Source organism: Aythya ferina, assembly GCF_964211825.1.
Source record: "Aythya ferina genome assembly, chromosome: 2".
NCBI lineage: Eukaryota > Metazoa > Chordata > Aves > Anseriformes > Anatidae > Aythya > Aythya ferina.
The window spans coordinates 120,411,009-120,427,280 of NC_140297.1; the positions used below are offsets into that span (position 1 = coordinate 120,411,009).

Consider the following 16,272-nt stretch of genomic DNA (forward strand, 5'->3'; position numbering starts at 1 on the left):
AATATTGGAAAGCAGAAAGTTATTACTGTGAGTAGTGTTTTGTTCCAGTCATCTCATTTATAATGTTTATAATTGTTCATTCTTCATAGTGCTAAAAATATGCTTCTTGTGTTAAAATATGAATATTTTGCAGCTTGGAGTCTAGGTGCCAGCCTTTACAGCTTTTGTTCTGCAATTTTTTCACATACTGGAGTCATAAGATGCTCCACAAAAATTAATGCAATCAGGCTACTGGTGTCTGTCTTTCTCCATCAATAAACAAGAATAGCAGCTAATATTTGTCATCATAACGAAGACCTTTTCATCTCAGTGGTTTTTTGTTAAAGATAAAAATTTAATTATATAGTGGATGGCAATTTTGGTTTAGCAACATGACTAAAGGATTAGATGACATAATTAACATTACTTATAAATACAAATCCAGCCATAATAGAAGATGCTTGATATTCCAGTTAAGTTAGTGGATTACCCCTCCTTCAGTTCTATTAGCATGATTATGTGCCAATCATATTTTATTTATTGAAATATGTTGGTTATTATTTGCTCATACTTTTATGCTAAAGGATTTGAGCAGGATTTTGCAAAAACAATGTGTCCTTCACAAAAGGAAAATTAGACCTTGAACATATCAGGGGTCAACTAAAGAAACTTCTATATACTGTTCCAAAAAGGCTACTGTTGTTGTTTTTTTAATAAATACATTTTTAAAAAATCACTTAATTAAACTTCACAAAATGATGTGTATTCATCTGAGAATTTATTTTGGGCTCTGTAGAATGCATTATATTTAAAGGGAGCATTTAACTGTGATATTACTAAGCTTCCTAATTTGCCCTTGACTTCTTTGGTAGCACCTATCAGAATGAAACAAAGGGATTATCTGGCTATGCAGCACCAGGAGCTGCATTCTGGCATTCAGCATGTATTTACATTGTAAAACTTTTTTCTATATATTCAGAGAAGGGTGATAACAGAAGTTTGGAAACCTCTTCTCAGTATGTGGTATATAATAGAGAAAAGCCTATATGCATATTTCTTAGTTTATTGGAATATTAACTTGATTTTTTCCAATTCATCTCCAGACTATGAATGTATGAACTGGAGTTGCTCTTGATACTCCAAACTCCTAACTCCAACTCCTAAGTATTCAGGTATTCTTCTTCTTTCCTGGGTTCCTATGAGACTTTTTTCCTGAAATCCTGTGTTCTGCCTTCAGTTTGATGCATATTTCTTTTGCATTGCTCTTCAAAAATGAGTATTCTATTTCATCCTTTCACCTACAGGAGACCAGTAGCTCTTTCTAGCTCCTTTCTACAATTCAGAAAATTGACCTGAATAATCCAGGTATCTGAGTTTCTTCCACTGAGGAATTCATCTCATGGAAGTGTGATTCATTTAAATCATACACTTACCCAATATTCTGTGTTTGTATTTTAAAAGCTGTCTGTTTAAGAACAGCAATGGTGATAAATAATTTGAATGTCTATGATGCTTCTATTGACAGACTTCAATGTGCAAGAGAGAAAGGCAAAATTGAAATCTCAGAAAACAAATTATTTTCTCATAGCTAGTGGGGGATTGCCATTTGGCTACTTGCTCATCTTTTGGTGACATCACACAGCATTGCTGATTTTGGGAGAACAGTGAGTTCTGGTAGGAAAACATCCTAATGTCATAGCCTACATAGTCTGTTGGCTTTTCAGGTTCATCTCAGGCAGAAGCTGTTTCCCATGAATTCCTTTGAAACCTTGTTTTGAATATTTCATTTAATTTAGTATGAAATGAAATTGTAAGCTTCTAAATATTTCTCTTGGAAGATTAATATAAGTCCTAGCAGAATTTGTTATGACAAAGAAAATATGTGATTCTGAAATCAAATTTTCCCATTCATATTGACTCAAAGAGACACTTTGAATTCCTTTCCTTTCAGACAGTATTTTAGACCACATTTTTTTATTTTGGGTCAAGAGGCAGTCATGTTTCCCAGATTATATTTAAGCAATAACGAAGCATAGTAGAAGGATGTGCAATGAAACTTCTCTAAAACTGCTGTCTTTCAGGTGAATGATAAAACCTTATCAGTTAGAAAAATTCCTGTGACATCTATCACATTGAATCAAGGTGTCATCTGTTGTTTTTCAGCCTATATTGGTTATTTTACAGCTAGCTTAAAATTTTTTGTAGAGTACTAGCTGTGGGAAAATATTATTTTTCTAACTAGTTCATGGGTGCTAGTGAATCATCTCATTATACTGAACAAAGTGATTTATTTCTGTCTCAGTTTGCAAAATACACTGTGATGGAAGCATCAGCTAATTCTCATGGTCCAATAGGTAATTTTATTAACTATTCTACAAGCACTTTTTCTTTGGAAAGGATGTGTTTCCTGGTTAAAGGAGCTCTTATTTTTTGTTGGATTTCACAAAAGAGAAAAGTATTTGGGGGGCGGGGTGAATTTTTTAATTTAGCAACTGTATTTCACTGTGTGACCTTATATTTGAGGTATTTTAATAGGTAACCTGTTAGTGTATCATACATTTATTGAGATAATTGCAGAAATAATACATGTAAGTTAGATTTTCCGTATTATACATAGATTCCAGAAAGATCACCTGTCATGCTGTTAAAGTCACTGGAGTTACAGGAGTGCAAAACTGACCTACATCTCTAATTCCATAAGCAAATGAAGATATGAATTAGAACAGCCAGTAGATGTCAGTAAACACAAATCTGAATGAGAGAGGTCTGAAAATATTCAGCCTTTTGGGGTGTTTGGCTATTGAAGTGTGATTTACATGGGAAGTAAATCAAGTTGAGGACAATCAAGTGTCTCCCAAAGGAGTTGAGTATTGCATTTTTATGTATCTGAAGTATAAGTGATAAGCATTGTTTTTGCTTTTAATTAGTTTGTTTGTTTGTTTTGGCTTTGTTTTTTTGGTAAGCATCTTTCCATGGGTAGAGAGAAGATTTTCCAGTCTTTGCCAGCAAATTCAATATAGCAGCTGTGCAAGATTACTTAATTCCAGTGCCTGACTTCAGTGGCAACCCACAGAGACAGTGACTGGGATCAGGGAAGAGGAACTACAGCAGCAATTCCTAGGAGCTTACCCCTGCCCAAATCTGTACCAATTTTCTCAGTCTTCCCTCTACAGACAAAATGCAACTTAGGGAACCATTATAGCCTATGTCAGGAAGTCACTTCGAGGTACTGATGGAAGGAACAGCAAGACTTGGCTCTGAAAACATTTCTCTTCACACAGCACTCAGAGTTTAAGATCAACTGTAACACTGGCACCATTCGAAATGATTATATTCAGAGAGTCCATCCTTAAAAGTTTTCCCAGTTGCATAGAATGAACATCAGAAGTAGGTCTTCTTCTAATAAGAGCATTTTAATGACTCTGATTATGAAAAAAGTACTTTTCAAAAGGTTTCAAAGAACAGTAGAGGGTTGCAGCATGGCAATGTATCTATAGTACTTATACCACACACTGTTAGCATGCTAGGATAACTATTGAATTAATAATGGGTTCAGGCCCTTCACAGGAGACAGGGTGGGCACTCTTTTAAATTGAACCATCAGAGAAAAAATGGTGCACCTGCATTTTGTATTACATCCAAGTGTTTTAAGTAGAAACCATGCTGAGAGGGGGGAGTCCTGGGGTCTCTACCCTCATTTCTGTGAAATCCCTATGGATTCATTGCAGTTCAATAGTCTCAGCTTCAATAAGAAAAGGTTGATTTTCAAGCCCTTTTCAACGAGGGTTGCAAAATACTCTTAGTTCTGAAATGTCTCATGCTGGAGAAAGAAAACCTGGTGTCTCCCATGTCATGAGTGTGATTCCATTCATTAGGTTGTTACCTTACAGATTGGCCTCAACAGAGTATGAAACACAGCTGTGCTTTAAAGGAAAAATATAAATCTTGCTCTCTTATTTGGAAAAAAAAAAAAAAACATATTTCAGGGAGGTGAGTGATTTTGGAACAGTTCTTAGGCAATGAATAAGGCTCTCTGTCCTTGGTGGCCTAAGTTGTTTGTCAGTAGCATTGAGTCAGCTGCTTTAGCTTAGAAGAGAAATGGGATGTCAGATACATCTCTGTGCTAAGCATTTCTGGTGAGAGAGCTTGAGAGCTTTGGGCACTTCATTGTTTAAAGGTTTTGAGTTACTGTGCTGAGATGTTTTGCCTTGTGTTATGCACTGCATGTGAAACCAGTATGCTTAATACCAGTTTCTGAATACTACATTTCTATATTGGCTGTTGAGCAGAGGGGCTACTGAATAACGATGTGAGATTGAGGACTTTGCACAGTGGACTAGGCACTATCAAATATAGATAGTTTTCTCCTGTGATGCTAATGGAAGCCATCCATCCATATGTGTGTGTTAAATGGCAATGGTAAGTGCAGAGAGAACACTATATTTTGTTATTACTGTTGCTGCTTGCAGCCTTTAAGAAGGCTATTTTAGCCACAGTACAGAAGTGCCTCCGTCTCTTTGAAAAAAAATAATGAATGAAATCTTTTTATTTGTGTGTGTGTGTGTGACTTTTGAAGGACTTCACTTCTGATATATGCCTATTTCACTTCAGTGAAACACCTCAGTTATCTTGGTCCTGTTTTTCATACCTGCAAGTAAATGAAAGCAAGTCAGAACTAATTTACTGAAAACAGAACATTATTTTAGTTATGTGCTTAAGGGTCAGCAAAGTGAATGGTAAAAAGCAATAAAGCTTTAAAGCACATCTCTTCTCTTCCATAAATCTTGTTTTCTCCCAAGTTTCAGGAAATGCTGCTCAGCTCAGTTACTTTCACAAACAACCCACAAACCACAGATGTTGTGATTTTTCCTTTTCAAAACTCTTTCTCAGGTTTCTGATGATAGCCCCATTCATCTTCATCTCCAGCCTTTTTTCTTCAACTGTTTTCAAAGCAGAGGCCTGGAAAGAAAGCACTTGCAAGAACAGTTGTAGTCAAGTAACAATATTCTCCAATTAATAGCTCCAGGCACTGTTCAATCAAAAGTCTTTCTCTCTGTTTTTATTCAGTTTCCAGATACCTTCATCCATATCAGCCTCAGGGGCTTTAATACTATAGGACCACATAAACTGAGGTGCAAGTGATGCAATTTTCATATATAATGCAAATATTTGAGTGATGCAAGTATTGTTTTCCCTTCTCCATATTGTACATGTATTTGTCTTCTCTCTGTATCTCTTGGTGATATGTTATGATAGAATTCATGTGCACTTTATGCATATTTGAGTTAATAGAGGGTTCCAAAGATTTAAGCTATGTAAGGAAAAGTTTAATTTCACATCAAGAACATTAAGATTTTCCATGAGAGAAAATCCTGGCCTTGCTTTTTTCCACAAGTCTCTGTTGTCTTGCTAGAATTGAAACTTGTAAATATTGACTTACTGTTTTGTGAATATGAAGACATTTTTTTTTCTTTTGCTTCTAAATTTTGCTCATCTTAAAAGGAAACAAAACATTAAAAAAAAAAAAAAAAAAAAAAAAAAAAAGCTATTACCCTCGTGTACATGTATATGGATTTTATATTTACGTTATTTATTTTATCTGCAATATTCCAACAATCTGGTAAAAAAAAAAAAAGAAAAAAAAAAAAAAAAAAAAAGAAAGTGCAAGCAAGTTTTGTGACAAATTTTATATGGAAATATCAACTACAGACAGTAAATTGAATACGCTTAAATGAACAGCATGTCAGGTAGAATTGTATTGGACTGAGTGCACTGCTGTGGGTGAGCTGAGTGTAATACAAATGTCTGCATTGTTTCTGTACTGCTTACTGCTAGTCAGATGGAAACATATTATTGGGTGCAATATGTCATGAAGTTGGAATGAATGAACTTGGGACAAGGGTCTTCCATTAGAGTTGCTGAAGAGAGTGAGAAGTCTAAAAACAGTCTGAAAAGATTGAATGGTGTGTGATTACATGGCAGTGAAAAAGCATCCAAGAAGATTAGGTTTCGATGCAGGGAGGTCTAAAGTAATGTCACAGCATGAAAACCAACTCAGTGTACTAAACACAGTGCACATAATGGGACTGAATTCACAATAATGCTTTATAATTATACACATAATTAAGCAGACAGAGTAGCTAGTTGTGTTTGAAAAATATATGTAGCTGTAGATTTGAAAGTGGCAAGTTAAAAGTATGCCTATTGGTTTCTTAGTTTCTCTCTACAGAGGCTTTATTTCTATTCCTTTTTTATTTTTCCCAAAACTGATAAGCACTACAAATGGAAAAATAAATAAATAAATAAATAAAAATCTCTGCCTTTTGTTAGGCATGAGGAAGCTAAAATCAATTCAGGATTTCAGCACAGTCCAGCCTTTCTCCAAACAGATGAACATACTATACAAATTTTGCAACTGTTCCAAACAAGTCAACTTTAACAAATATTTCTCACAAAATTTTTTTTTACCATTTTTTCAGCACACAGATTTGTCTTCTCTTAAAGTGTTTGCATTTTTAGCACTTTTTGCATGAACTCTTTTCCCATTGAGATGACAAGGTGCACAAAACCAAACCAAACAAAAAACAACGAAGATATCTTTGCTCCTAACAGAGAGTCACAGTGAAAATGAATTTTGTTCTCATGCGATATTAGCCTCTGGGGAGATAGGACCACAATCCAGAAGTAATCAGGATTTTTTAATGAAGCAAGTTAAAATGTGAATAAAAGCTCCAGCCTCTTATTCAAGCACAGGAGATCCTATTATCCTTTTATTCTCTGTAGGGTGCACCGTTTATGTGATGGAGTCTTTATTACCAGAAGTCGGCAGTAGAATATGACACAGCCAGTCTCCTCCTTGAGAGGGAGCCGCGGTTTGTTATCTGAAAATGTAACTGGAGGATATATCTCAGGATCTTCACTGGAATCTGCAAAATGATCTTGCTCTCTCCTACCAGGCAGAGGTAACCTTAGACCTTACCTCAGTAAGGTTCTATATGTGATGGAAGCCTGTCCGGGCTTGAATAGGAAGGAAGATTACAAAAACATGCTTAAGCTAATCTTCTCCTAATTATGCCACCTTTGCTACAGGGTTTCAGTTATGTAACTGACAAGAATGTGAATAAGGATCTGATTGAGATCTGTCCCAGAAAGGGAGCCCTTCTTGACAGAGGCATTGAAGCTCCAGTACATGATGAATAATATGAAATAATAACATATAATATTATATATATATTAATATTTATAATATTAATTATGTAATAGTGAAATAATAATAATATGAATGAAAAATATGGTTTTCTCCTTTAATAGCCCAAGCTGTGTCTGAATATAGTGCACATTCATGGGCCTCTACTCTGCACCAATGTCTTTCAGGCATACAAAGCTTCCTCCTGTGAATGCTGAAGGTTAGTCCTGACCTCAGAAAAGCTTCTAAGGACCTGTTTATGTAACTTTATGTTCCTTTCCAGGTGCCACATAACAGTATTTCAGAGTTCCAAATTTTTGTGATTAGGCCTTTAACTAGTGTATGGAAAAAAAACACTTCCAATGTGCTGGAAGTCCTAACCACTGTACAGAGTGAGTACCCCCAATCCAACTGTTACATTTATACTTAATATATTAATATCGGAGCAGACTTAGAAATTTGATATTGGTCAAACAGCACAAAAGTTCAATCATCAGGGAAGGCGTTTGTTTATTGTAACAGACAAACCGAACAAAACAAATGTGTTACTTGTTGCTTTCATAATGATGAAACTACACACTAATAGCGGCAGTGGTTAAATAGTTTTTTTTTTTTTTTTTTCCCATCCTTTACTAAAATGCTCTCTCTATTTTCTTCATATTTACATTTCTATTTACATGTCCCACCTGGGCCATGGTCTATGTTGGACCAATACAAGTCTTGCAGTTTTTCCTCATAACTCTGTATGTCTAAACACCTACTCCAACCACTTCTCCCGCTGTCTTCTGGACTCTCCCTAATCTACATGTCACTGTTTTACCATAATCTGGGCAACAAGAGGTATGATATTCCAGCTGTTCAGCACTAACTAAGCACACCATAAGCAGATTTGCTTCTGGACACATATACTGCTGGTTCCTGTTTGCTGATATCTGCTGTTGTTCCTGGTCTTATTCCTGTCTAGCCTGTCATTACTCATTTATCAGTGTACTTATTTTTGTTTGTTTGTTTGTTTGTTTGTTTTGTCCAAACATGCTAGTACATATTAAATTCCATGACACTGAATTTGGGCTAGACCTTGAAATAGCCAGCATCACTGAGTTCTAATCCTTCCTCTGGAACATTACAGAATCACAGAATTGTGGGGGTTGGAAGGGACCTCAAGAGATCATCGGGTCCAACCTTGCAAAACATCTTTTCTTCTTTCTGTTCTATCATGTATTGGAAAAAATGAGGTAGGAATCAGGTGAGTCCACATAAAGCTATTCTTGAAAGACCATTTTAACTGAAAAACTTTTTTTTTTTTCCCCAAGCAGAAGGGTGCTGTTTTATGGAGATTTCATATAGACCGTGTTTTCTAAGTCTAAGGAAATGTAATTCAGCTTTTCTTATATTATGGGTAGCTTTATATAAAGCTAACCTTAATGACCTACTTAAGGCTGGAACTTATGTTTAGTGGATGGAGAAGTCAGTCATATTTTGGGCAGTTAGCAAAAAGATGTCCAGAGTGCTGCAATACTAAGCCATAAATTGAGTGTTCTATTTAAATCTTTCTGCAACAAATTTCCTGTAACCTAGACCCACGTCATTCATATTCTAAACCTTGTCAGAGTCTGATTCACTCAAAAATTTTAAAACTTTTTTTTCATTTGGAATTGGAGAGAGGCTTGAGTCATTTTAAATTTATTTTCTTCTGTAAGTATTTTAGGCAGGCAGTGAAGCAAGTACTGGGTTATTATTGTGGTACAGACTATACTAAAATAGGAAAAATATAGAATGCCAATACCTCCACATATCTAATTCCTTAAACATACAGAAAGCAGTGAAGCTTGTGGTAAGCCAACCTTTTGAATAAAGTGAGCAGAAAATCAGAAAATAAAATTAAAGTATATCTAACAACATAAATTTTATTTTATTTTATTTTATTTTATTTTATTTTATTTTATTTTATTTTATTTTATTTTATTTTATTTTATTTTATTTTATTTTATTATTTTATTTTATTTTATTTTATTATTTTAATTTTTTAGCAATCAGCTGACAAAACCACCAGGCAGGCTAACAAATTGGCTAGAATTCCTGGATTCAGATTGCCTGATGAGGTAATGCTTTTTGCTTTCACAATATATGCTGCAGAAGTTAAATTTTTGCTTTCGGTGTATGCAGGGCTTTAGCTTCATTTGCAGAGCTAAAGCTTGCAGAATATTTGTACCTTTGTCTTTTAAAACTGCTTTAATTTTGTTGTTGTTGGAGGGGGGTGTGTCAGGACCTGCTTCATCCTTTTTTACTGGGACTTGAATCTCAAATGTTTTGAGTCTTTTAAGTAATATTTTCTATCAAAGGACACAATGATACATTCAGAAAGTTCATTCATGGTTATATGCATCATTCATGTTTTTTATTCATATATAATATCCTATTTGTTTTTGAAAGCTTATTCCCAAAATATTCCATTGTGTTGGAAATTCCCCGGAGCACATTCCTTTTACAAATTATCCAGTCTTTTATAGGTCGCTTCTAATTTGGACACTTCACTGAACACAGCTGCCACAATTAGAGTCAAATTTGTGATTTTCTCCATTGTATGGTACCAGTGTGAATGATACATAAACACAGCTGGCCTAAATGCAGATTTCTTCACATGATGATGCCTATCAGCAGCAGCATTTCTCTGAGGCACTGACCCACGGAGGCCAAATTAAAAATCAAATTAAGCATCATAAATGCAACTTCATTACTATTCACTCTTTAAAAATCACTAACGGATATAGTTTATATAAGAAAATCAACTGAATGTCCCTGACTGAAGAAGTGCACAGGTGAGTGTAAGGTTTCATCATACCCCAAGACATTTTGGCATTAGATTGTTCCCAGCTCCTGCAGATGTGCATATTATTTCAAAGGATCATTGAAAAAAGGGTGATGCTGAAAGAAAGTTTCCTTCCCCGTGTGTATGCCATTCATTATAAAGATCAATTCAAACTAAAATGACATGGAATTTCAGTAAAAAATGTATTCAGGTTATTTACCTGTGAATCACAGACTCATACTGAGATATGGATTTGGCAAAAAAAGGGAAAGGACTAACTGGACAAAACAGCAGATGATGAGCTACAGTGCAGGGACTCGGGTGGAAAAGGAGGGACTGGGGTCAAAAAGAAGGAAAAGTTTGTAAGAAGGTTAGGCAGAGAGGATGAATCCCGGTTAAATTGTGGAGGAGAGAAAGGGAAAGGTTGAAGCTTGGGTCTGTGATGTAGATCCAGGGGTAAGGAAGAAACAAGTAAGAAAGAAAGAAATTGAGCAAAAGCTGTGGTGCTGGAGGAGCACGTTACCAATACAATCAACACTGAGGGTGACGGAGGGAGAGTTAGTGAATCTGGGCTATGCAGTAATGAAGCTTGTTTTTCTCTAAAATGCGTTTCAATTATTGAGAAAGTCAGAAGTTTCTGAATCAGGCGATCAGAAAGAGAGTTTCAGGTTCAAGGCAGTTAAATTTTCCTTTGTGAGACTAGATTCTGTGCCTGATTATGTACCACATATTTTATATAAGAATGCTAGATAAATACAGTTCTATTATTCTACAAATCTTTTAAACCAGACCTCCACAAATGGTCACCGATCGCATGTATTTTTCTTTGTGTTTAGCTGAATTCTTTAACTTCTGGGTTATGTCCTCTCAAAATAAGTTGGAAGTAACTTCATGTGCCAAACAAAAACACCTATAGTACTATCTCAGTCAGAGAAGCATTCTGAAAATAGATCAGTTTATATTTGAACCACTAGGGTATCATGGTGACGAGTACTGCTGCAAAGCCCAGGAGGAAGCCAATTCTGTTCCTGGAGCAAGGTTGGACAGGACGCTCTAAACATGGCACAGGACCATATACCAGTCCTTAAAGAGGAAACAAAAGAGAAGCAGAAGCTTTACCAGCTGATTTTTTGCAGAGCATTGTTCCTTCCTGTGAGCTGAATACAACAGTGGTCCTGAGGGGAAAAACAGTGTGTGAACGTGTAATTACAAGACTGTATCATAATGTTTATACCCAAAGGGACTGGATTAATTTTGCACAGGCAACCTTACTTCTGACATTGCCTGACTCTGAAATGCATGATTAGTGACTGTAACCAGGAGCAGAGGGACTGCTCTTTTGGTAGTTCTCATGTGTTTAAAAGAAAACAAAAACAAAAACAAACAAAAACAAACAAACAAAACACCCACACCCACACGACTCTTCAACATTAATTTTATTTCAAATGCAGTAACATCATTTTATCATTTTCAGCCTTATAGCTCTAGGTGAGTTTGTTTGCTTGTTTTACTAAGACTATAATTTTTGTATTTAAGGTAGGTTTGTATTAATTATTTCAGCAACCCAAACTTCAGGTTAAATTTATCATGTAAGGAACAATGTATGTAGGACAACTCTGAGTAACACAACAATTTTCTTGATAGTCTGCAGGGACTGGCAGCATAAAATTGCTTGTTTAATATTCAAATCTGCTGTGAGATACTCCTTGCAGTCCTTTCTCAAATGACTCCTTGAGCTTCCCTAGAGACCCAGGCTGCTCAGGGTGGAAGGCTGGGTTATATTTCTCCTTGTTTGGAGGTGGTGATACTATGTAAGTGAATTTTTCCATATGGAAAGGCTGAGTGTGAGGCTCCTACAGCAAAGTCCCTTTCTTCACTGGTCTGAGTCCGTGGCTCTCTGCACTGCAATGCTCCTCAGCTCTTTCCCAGTATCAATCCAGGACAATCTGCAAGAAAAGCACCTGAGGACTGTGAACATCCAGGGGACTAAAGCTGTGTTTTAGTTTATATGGTTCATCCCATCACAGGGACTGGGGGGAGGTGGGTGATAATTTTTTTTTCCTTCTTTTTTTTCCTATCCAGATCTTATGTGGAAGTGGTGTTAACTTTGCCCAGTATTCTCACCCCATAATACCTCAAAGATCCATTACTCTGAGTACACTACAATATGTGATTCTCTTCTGGCTACACCTGATTTTGGGGCCAGACATTTAGCAAGTAAATTCAGATTCAGCAGCACAAGAACATTTAATGAATCTACCTTGGTTTTGCAGATTTGTCCCTCTAGGAGAGGGAGCTTTTTTTTTTCAATTTCAAATGTATAGGTTGGTTGGTTGTTTTTTTTTCCAATTTATCAATCCAGTGTTGTAGGGTTTTTGTTGTTGTTGTTCTGTTGTTGTTGTTTTTGTTTTAATAAATTTAGTTCCAACTAGAGTTATAGAGTTTAGTTCCAAGCAGAATTATGGAGTAACTGTATAACTGCAGAACAAAGTATTCTTTGCTTTTTAACCACCAGAGTAAATGTGGTGTGCTAGAGCTATCTTCTCATTTTCTAGTATGAATAGCTAAGATTCTTCCATTATGAGAAAAATTTGCCTCAGATTACTGGAATGTCTGACTGCTTCATAGTCTTATATGTCCCTGGATTTGGTCTAGCCAATTAAAGATCATGTTTCTTAACTTTCTGTTCTTAAAGACCAGATTCAGACAGAAGGGGAGAGTGTCAGCTGGGGTTTGTGATATACATGTATATACATAAATATTACAGCTGCTACATGTTTGTACTGTCTTTTTTCCTCTTTGGAGAACTATAAAATCATGAGGTACAGTACATATCTAACTTTGAAATTTCTTGTGAAGAAGATGCTAAAATTTATAAAATTTCAAGTTAGGAGTGGACAGTAGCTCTGTAGAATCAGACTTGTTTCTGTGTTTTTCATTGTATCCAGCATTTCTCTTGCCACGGTCTGATTTTCCATGCATGCATGTGTTGTTTTTTTTTTCAGTAGATTTTCATGGAATAAAGCATTTAATATATATATATTTTCAATAATACTGCCAGAATATCTTATTTTAGAAAAAATATTTTGCATTCTTATGATCAGTGTCATTTCAGCATTTCAATTCATTGATACTAACTTGGAACATCTTTGGAAGATAGGAAAGCACTATTGTCTCCTCATAGGAATAACAATGAAAAGCAAAACAGCATGATGACAGTTAGGTTTGAAAACTGAAGCAGAATAGGCTACTTGATATATGTAGCACGACAAAGTTGTGACTTAAACCTATAATCACTTTAGTGGGATAACATTGAAAAACAAGATCATATACTTACGTGATAAAAGCAAATTTGACCACAGTTTCTTGCTTTTTTAGATGTGCTGACTACAAATCTATTTCAAGTATTCAACTGCTGGAATAAAGAGACTCCTTCTATCATGCATAAATGTTTCAATCTTTCCAGGATAAACTTTCCATCATGCTTCTGAAAAACCATTTTCCCATGAGATTCTCCTGATAGCTATGTAGCTATGTGCTCTTCCTAATGGTCCTACTTTTTTTTTTTTTTTTTTTAATTTCAACTAATGGTCATGAAAGAGAGAACTCGGCTCCAAAATAAAGCAGGGCTGTGACTCTGGTTTGGCTGCTGGTATAGAGAAGCCATTAATACAAAATTTAGACTTGAAATAATTTGACTTTCAAAATGGGCTACAAGTTGTGCTTATGGTATCGTGTTTGACAATAGAATTTTTAAGGGAACACAGAAATTGGCATTTTACATCAGACCTCACGTTAAGGTAAGCTAATTATCCTAAGATTCTATATATAGGGCAAACTTTTTCAGGAAAAACATATCAGAATTCAGGGTAGACCAAGGTGAAGACTATTTCTATTTTCCTTCTGATTGATAGGAATTTTACTTAAATGTGGAAAGAATCAATGCTACTGCCAAAACTTGCACTGTAGTAGTTCAGATACTGCTCTCTATATAAATATTTTTCTTTGACTCCTATATTCCTGACCTCAGGAATTCACAATTGAAGTAAATTCTATAGTTTCATTACCTAGCATACCAAAAAGCATTTTCAAATAATAGTTTTGAATATTCAGATTTTTTCCTGTTTCACTGGGTACCCTTTCGCATCATGTTTATGATTGCTAACTATTGTTTTCACACTTAGAACACTATTGTTTTCTTCTACATGAATTATTTTCATGAATATGAATTGAAATGAACTGAAAATTAGGTCATTCTGAAACTATTTTATTTAATTTACTGATTTTTGCAAAACAGCAGGCCCTTATTGTACAGTGACTGAGAGCAATATAGTTTCATGGAAGCATGGAAGGCCTGGGCTGAAATCCCTCTTCTTGTGTGACAGTTTGAACACATACCTTTTACCTTTGGAAGAGATCACCTTAACCACGAGTCTGCAAGACGTGCTAGGAAGAGCTGTTTCCATTTTCTATAAATATCAGCTTGATATGCACTGAGAGGGTAAGGAAAAATGTAAGAAATGAATTCTGCTGTTTGTATCAATAGCGGAAATTGAGGAATGAACTGAGATTGTATGTCCTTACCTGTTTCTCAAGTCTTGTGAATATAGCCCTCTGTTCTGCAGGCAAAGCAAAACATCAATTACTTACATATTCTATACTAGTATCATTCGCATTACTTTTACTGAATTGACAGCTCCAGTATTTTCCAATTATACTCATGGTCAGAAGCGTGTTTTTTTTTTTTTTTTTTCTCTTCTGAAAAGCATTCTCTTTTTTTTTTTTTCCTTGAGCATCTCCATTAGTTCAGCAATATTCTCTTTGAAAGAAGTAACATGCTCTCTGTACAATATTGCATGTGAGACTGACAGAGTTATAGGGTGTGATGCATTTCTGATCTCTTAAAAATGTATACCACTTAGGTATGAAGCTTGTTGTCTTCATTTCCTTGAGGTGAGCTCATAGACTGAAAGAAATTCAAGATCCGATCTTCATTGCCTTGTGTAGCAAAGATATTTCCATCAGCAGCTTTTGTTCTGGGAGATGGGATCAGCAAGAAGTACAGTATGCCTTTGCAAAGGAAAATATCATTTGTTTTTATGAGTGTGAGCAAGGCATAATAACACATATTTTTGCAGGAATTATAGACCTTCATGTATAGATCTGTTATATTCCTTTGTCCTTCAACACTAATAAACAGTTAACTGCTCCAGAGTTCTGTCTCGGGCAATAGGATAACCACTATATGGCCTTTATAGAGCGAATTTTTCATTCATTTTTATACTTTTGATATACAAGCTTTTAACCACGGCAAACAAGCTCTGTGGCATAACTAGAGGTTTGGGAGCAAGTTATTCATGTTTGATAGCTCTGTATTCACTTAACCCTTAAAAACTTGTCAGATTATTTTATATGGAATTTACATCAAATGGCAACTCACTACTGTTAATTTGAACAAATATATATGCAAGTCAGAAACTTGACTTCTGGTGAAACTTGTAGCTCTGAACTGTTATATTACCTTTGTGGACTGCAATTTGGAGTATTTGTTGCTACTCCTTGTTTTAAGGACATTAAGAAGTGAGGTTATGATCTTCCTAAATCCTTCTTATAATGGAATTAGGAAGCTTTGAAGCCTGCTGAGTCCTAGACAGTGATTCAGTCTGTGTAGTTACTAAGACTGTTAAATCCATGAGACACTGAAATTGATACCCCCCAATGCAGTCTGAATGTTTCCTAAGCAGTAACATCTTGTCAGTCTGTACGTACACAAGAGTATTTCCTTCTGGAGAATTGTGCACCCAAAGGTATATTGCAATCTAAGTTTAAGCAGAAGGGTACTTGAACCCTTGGAAAAGCCACAGATGTTAGACTGTGCAAAGTCTGTGTCTGGCTTCACCTTACATGAGTATGGTACTGGACGAATGTGGATGAATCCTGTTTCTGTCCCAATATGACAAGGACATGGCATAATGTGGTATCAGTAAATAAGGAAGTCCTCTCACAACTAAATGTTTTAGCTAATAAACTGGACTTGAACTCTTGCAGTACTTTTTCCCTTTCTGATGGGAGAAGAGCTCTTGGGTAGAGAATTTACTTGGGCACTCTCCTGAGACAGCCTCAGCTCTAATCAGGTTGAAGATAGTCTGGCATCCAGATCTCCCAAATTTATCACACATTTTAAATACCAAGAGAGTTCAATAAAGTGCTACAACTTTGGTTTTATTTGGCACCTGTCCTCAAAATGGAGCTGGTAGGTGAGACTAAGTACAACATGCAAAAAGAAGCTAAATCCTTC

At 35.6% G+C, this 16,272-nt stretch overlaps 1 protein-coding gene and 1 long non-coding RNA gene across 2 annotated transcripts in view; one reads left to right on the plus strand and one right to left on the minus strand.

Annotated features, from left to right (window-relative positions):
* The window catches only part of XKR4 (XK related 4), a 244,021-nt gene that overhangs the window by 70,505 nt on the left and 157,244 nt on the right, over nucleotides 1–16,272 (plus strand). The gene's annotated exons all lie outside the window — the stretch shown is intronic.
* LOC311430764 overlaps nucleotides 11,393–16,272 on the minus strand; it is a 30,983-nt gene continuing 26,103 nt past the window's right edge. Inside the window, exons 3-5 of the long non-coding RNA XR_014689023.1 lie at nucleotides 14,559–14,593; nucleotides 14,373–14,467; nucleotides 11,393–11,920 (exon numbers count right to left, since the gene is read on the minus strand). This is a non-coding gene — a long non-coding RNA (uncharacterized lncRNA). The remainder of the gene's footprint in view (nucleotides 11,921–14,372; nucleotides 14,468–14,558; nucleotides 14,594–16,272) is intronic.